This window comes from Salvia miltiorrhiza, chromosome 4 (assembly GCF_028751815.1).
Source record: "Salvia miltiorrhiza cultivar Shanhuang (shh) chromosome 4, IMPLAD_Smil_shh, whole genome shotgun sequence".
In the NCBI taxonomy this organism is placed as follows: domain Eukaryota; kingdom Viridiplantae; phylum Streptophyta; class Magnoliopsida; order Lamiales; family Lamiaceae; genus Salvia; species Salvia miltiorrhiza.
The window spans coordinates 17,149,925-17,156,300 of NC_080390.1; the positions used below are offsets into that span (position 1 = coordinate 17,149,925).

Consider the following 6,376-nt stretch of genomic DNA (forward strand, 5'->3'; position numbering starts at 1 on the left):
TTATTGGTATATTCATAAAAAATTATTGACATATTCAACGTTTTTAAATTTCGGAAAAAAAATAATATTTCTCCATAGAAACTAACCCTATATATATTGAGAAACCCCTTTAAGGGTTAGAATTTAGAAATAACCATAGCCATTGATTTCAATGAAATCAACAGACTGATTGTAATAGGCAAATTAATTAAAATTCATTTTATGTTCAGTAAAAAATTGATTTTATTCGACAAAACGGTATACAAGTCATTCAACAAAATCTCATTAAACCAAATCACGGATTCTTCGTTCTTTTCCAAAATTATCCGGCGACTGACTTCATTTACCTTTTTTTTGCATGAATTACATTTTCAATTCATGCGAACACATTGGGATTTTGTAATTGCTTCTAATATTTCTTACTTTGGAATCTGATCGTTCAGATAAGAATCATATATATGTATTCCATTTAATAAACCTATGAACTAATCATGTTCAATATACTGATGACTTTGTTCGTAATAAAATATTGTATGTTTGATTGATTTTTACTTGTGTTTATTCAATAATTGTAGATAAGTTATGATAATCGATAATGTGCGAAAGCCTCATAGATGTTTAGGATATATACAACTGATAATAAAACATTTGATGCATAATTTGATATCTCCTAAAAATAACAAGATTTGACTTAGCATAATTATAGTTCCCAGCCGTTAGAATCTAAAAAGCCAATCACTTATATAACCTTTTTGAAATAAAAAATGGAAGGAAATCAAGAATTTGTGGGGCGTCAGATCAATAGATATAGACGCTTGAGATTACTTCTCAATTTTTAATATATTTGCATTTCTCAATTAAATATTTCTCTTTTTCTCTCTCTCTCTATATATATATATGTGTTAATAGGCAAAAATGCCCTTTTCTTATAAACACTTGTAAAAATGCCCACTTTTATAAGTGAAAGTGGGCATTTTTACAAGTGTTTATAAGAAAAGGGCATTTTTGCAAATGCCCCTATATATATATACCTCGAAAAGTACTACTCCATCCGTCCTATTAAAAGCGACTCGTTTTTTATTTTTGTCATTCTCATTGAAAGTAGCCCATTCTATAAAAGATAATAATTAACCCTTGAGAATACGTGGGTCCTACAACTTTTTCTCAATTTACACTTTTTTCTTAATCTCATTATCGAAAAAAAAAGCTACTTTTAACAGGACGGGACAAAGGAAATATTAAATAGTACTTACTCCATCCCAGGAGAGCCCATTTTTGTTGGGCACGTGCATAATTTTGAAAATAAAAAAAAATCGAAATTGTTGGGAAATGGCTACTTTGGCAGACACCGTTGGGAAAAACGGCTCTTTCCTCCCCCCGCCCCCTTTAAATTTTTAATTTTGTTATCTTCAAACTTGCTTCTATAAATTAAGATGTTTGTCTTTTATTTTTTCACACTATTCTATAAATTTGGATGCTTCTATTAATTTTTAATTTTAATGAAATTTATATTATTATATATAGTGTTAAAATTAATTGAAAGTAAACATTAAAAATAAATATAAAATAAAAATCAAAATTTAAGAGTTGGAGGTGTGGCTCTTCCATAGTGGAGGATCGTCTCTTAAATGATAGGGACCACATTTAAGAGCCCACATTGACTCTCTATAGTAGATGACCTAATTATCTCTTCTTTCATTTATAAAATAATATTTCATTTCGAACTTCTATTTTTTGGACAAATATATTCTTAAAAAAATATTTTTTTTAATATTTTATTATAAATTATTCGTTTTTTAATATTCATGTCACAGCCCGCCCTAACTAAGGATAGTTAAGCCGAGTGATCTGTGACTAGGGATGGGGTTAAAGAAGAAGGGGAAGAAAAGGGGCGTCATTTATAGCCGTAAAACTTACTCATCATAATAAAACTCGTCATTTTTATTCATTAATACTCAATTGAAAATAGTCTATGAAAGACAGCATAAAACTTAATTAATATCATTAATCAAGTTATACATCATATGAAACCATTCTCTTAAGACTCAAAGTATGACATAACATACTATAACATCAACAACATCTTGCAGCGGAAAGTAGCTAGACATATGTATGAAGACATATTCTAGACAGGTTAACTATTTATTAACAACCCTGGAGACTCCGCTCATTGCAGCACCATCATCACATCAGCTCAACCTGCACATTTAGAAAACATATGCAGGGCTGAGTACAAAAGCACTCAGTGGGCACGTATGCCTAGGTATAAAAATACATGCTTCAAAACTGTAAATTGTCATGCCATCATAAACAGTACAGCAAGGGAGTTTTTCGCTAAAAAGGCCCAAGCTTACTAAATTCATTTGTGATTCTTAAAGTTCGTCTGCAGACTAAGTTCTCTTGTAATCTATCATATCTGAAACTTGTGCCGGAGAGGTGGCCACCTCTCACAAACACTTGACCGGCCAACCCGCTAGATGACTCACGGTCACTGGTGTACACTAGCCCTGGCAGGATAGCTATCAACTGCTCAGGACCCGAATTCGTTTGCATCATTGGCAAAGCCAAAGCAGATAGATATCATACTAAAATTTAAACATTTTATGGCAAGACAATACTTGAAATAACTTTAACTCAAATATTTTGTAACGAAATAACTTGCTCAAATGTAACATTAAACTCATTGGATAGATATATAAAACTGAAATTAACAGTTAAATCATCTCATGCATTCATTCGTATAAGAGGCCTACGACACGCAGGGGATCTCTATATACGTATAGTAAAAGTAATGCCCACCTCGTTGTGTCTCTGTATCAATGAGTAACGTCACTCTCTCCCTCAAGTCGTTACTTCCCAAAAGGACCTTCATCGTTATGAAGAATTGGTGAGAAGTTATAAAAGAAACCTCGATTAATAATCTAATCTCTTTTATGAAACATTAGTATCTCTAATGTTCATCTCTCTTGATTGTTAATCAATATAACAATTATTATCTCTCGTCATTACTCATTAATTATAACATCCTTATGTTATAATTAGCAGCTCTTCAATTAAAAGAAATATTTAACACATCGAAAAGTCCACTTTCTTAGCAGATCTATTCGCTCTCATCTCGTCTAATTAACCAATTAGAAGTTAAACTATCCATTAGGCATGTATTTGAGTCACGGGTCAACAAGAATTGACTATGCTCAAATCCTAATTTCACTAAAAATTTCGGCATGACCTATTCATATATAATGTCAACCACGAGATTTCAACGCGTGAATCTCACTACGTGAACTCGTCTCTCGACTCAAAACTTAACATCTTGACATCTTTTCAACGCAAACCAAATAATTCAAAATCATCAAAACTCTTTATCAGTAAACTATCATTTATACTCGACACCAATTGTTCGAGTGTCAGATACCAACATTTATGTGCGTTAATCATAACTCTCACAACTCACACCATTTAGTCATATCGTATCATCCATCAAAACAAATATAATCAAGTTGTTTTCTAGAAAGTTTTGCTGTTTTTGTGTCATCTTTAAAAATTCATAACAACCAACTCAATCATCATAAACTCTCATACCAATTGATCTCAAAAAATTCATGAAGTGTAGTTCACTCTAAAAATGGTAGTTAACCAAAAAGGTTAAAGGTTTTTGGAGATATTGCTCTTTTAGTGCAGGCTGTCAAAGATTGACAGTTTCTGCCAATTTTGTTTAGGCCATTAGAAACCAAGGCAAACCTTAATAAAATTCCATCAAATTTAATCATCCAAAACTAAAGGTATCCTTGAAGATTTGGTTAAAATTTCACAAGAGAAAACGTTCATATGATCTGCCAAATAAACAATGAAACTCATACACTTTTACTGTTGGACAAATATGACAGCAGAACAGGGCATTTTTGAAATAATAAACTGCTCTGTTTCAGAGGTCATAAAAATCGAAATCTTATGTTTTTAGAAAAGTATTGAAGTCTAGTTTCGTTTAAAAAAAACGGTGATGCAAAATCCTTCATGGATTAATAGATATAAACGTTTTTGTGAAGTCTACCAATAGTTGACAGATTCTGTCAAGGATTTTTCAAAATATCTTTAAAATAGCAAACATCATCCAAAAGACATGAAATTTTGCAGAAACGAAATACACATATCATAGATAAACATACTAAAATTTCAGAGCCATCAAGCAATGAAAACTCATCGAAACATAAGCTTGAAACTGCTGTAAAATTTTGACAGAATTCCAGTTTTAATTTCGTTCAACAATTATCATCCATAAATTGTAAATCAATTAGCATGCTCATGTGACATCGTAGAACACATATACGCAATAATATTCATTATGCAACGTCTCAAACTTCACGAATTTAAATAATCATACTCTAAAAATTTATACAATTTTCGTGCTTGGAAAAATACGAATTTAATATATATCGATTCTAGCATACCCCTAAGCACAAATATCAAGTCAAAACGATCAAACAAAAATCGAAAGACAAGCTAATATGTGAAAAAACGGGGCTGCCCTCATGGGTTTCATAGCTACGGTTCGTTCCGTTCTTACTCCCTTCATTAAACATGCTCAACATCTACCCAAGAACAACATACTAAAATTTCACGACGATCCGACGTCGTTTCAAAATAAAGTCGAGAATCGACGTTTTTCGACGTCGACGAAAATCGAAAAGAAAACCATCAAAACGTAGGTAGAGATCTTACCTACTTAGATACGTGATCGAAAAGATGATCGGCGTTCGTCTCGGTGCTCAGATCGGAAGTCAAAAGCTTGAACACCAAAGAAATGGTGTTAACGTGAAGTGTGTGTGTGTTTCTAATGTGTTTTAGTGTGTGTGTTGTGTGCAAATTAGTGTGTGTGTTGTGTGTGCAGCGTGAGTTAGGTGAGATAGAGGGATAGTGGGCAGTTGGGGGGTGGTTAGGGGTAGGGTAGGTTAGATATTTAGGATATTAACCCGTTAGTCGTTAAATATCTCGTTTCGTCTCGTTTTAACGATTAACTACCCATACTCTTCGTTTCTCGCCCTCTCAACCTCTACTCACTTTCATTGCACTCGTAATTCTATATAAATATAGAAAACACAAGCTCGTTCTCGAAATTCTGATAAACGAGCTCGGTTCGTTTATCGAGAAATCACAATTTACTATTCACTCGTCATCCAAAAATAAAAACTTTCATTATTGGACTCGTATCGAAAAACTAAGAATATTTCTCGATGACGTGCACATAAGATTTTGAAAGTCGACAAAAAGACGAAATAGCAGTATTTTACTATTCATCGTCAAAAAGTCAAAATTTTCAAAAATGTCTTAACGGACTCAGATCTCACTTTCGAGTTCACCGTTCTCATTCAAATAATTATCTCGAATTATTCGAATACTCAAACTCAATTTCGGATATAAAATCTCACATCATCCAAACATCATCAAAAGAACATCTCAACATCTTAAAAATAACAAGGGAACTTCATATAACTCCTCATCTCTTTACAAAGTAAATCAAACAAGGGATCTATACCCTAATTACTCAAACTTAAACAATTAAACACGTCATCAAAAGCACGGGTATTACATACCTTCCCCCTTAAAATAAATTTCGTCCCGAAATTTGTACCTCTTGTAAATGTTTCGGGTACTTCTCTCACATCTTATCCTCAAGCTCTCTTTCCACTTCTTTCTAAGTATCATATCTCCATTGGACCTTATCCAATGCAATCGACTTATTACTCGATTGCCGAATTTTATGATTTAGCATCATCTGAGGTCTCTCTTCATAACTCAAGTCTGGTTCTAAGATCATTTCTTCTTAGTAAACCACATGGTTTGGGTCGAAAATATGTATCCTCTCAATTGTGACACGTGAAACACGTTATGCACATTTCCAAAGCTAGGTGGCAAAGCCAACCTATACGCTATTGGACCTATCTTTTGCAATATCTCGTAAGGACTTATAACTCTGGGTCTAAGCTGTCCTTTAACTCCAAATCTATTCATCCCCTTTGAGGGTGAAACCTTCAAGAAAACTTTGTCTCTTATCTCGAAACTTTGTCTCACATCTTATAGGTAAACTCAATTAGTGGCAACACATTCTCCCGATTTACTCCTCTATCAAGGATAGTAGTTCCTATAATATCTTCTATCGCCTGCTATGTTAAAATTCATCCTTGTACCCAACTCTTTCTGTAACTCATCCAAAAACGTGATGTAAATTTTTTTTTTTCTCTTTCTGAGGTGATCTACACCGGTACTCAATGTAATCTTATAATCTCACGAACGTACAATTGTGATAACTTATCTGGTCCATACGCGATTAGGATCGGTATGAAATGTGCCGATTTTGTTAGTCGATCTACAATCACCCAAATTGCTGTATTTCCTCTTT

General features: G+C 33.1%; 1 long non-coding RNA gene across 1 annotated transcript; it reads right to left on the reverse strand.

Annotated features, from left to right (window-relative positions):
• Positions 1-1,910: 1,910 nt before the first annotated feature.
• Positions 1,911-4,833, reverse strand: LOC131019860 (uncharacterized). The gene is made up of 3 exons (XR_009100504.1): positions 4,699-4,833; positions 2,779-2,845; positions 1,911-2,178 (listed from the first exon to the last, which is right to left on the reverse strand). It is a non-coding gene; the product is annotated as an uncharacterized LOC131019860 (long non-coding RNA).
• Positions 4,834-6,376: the final 1,543 nt, after the last annotated feature.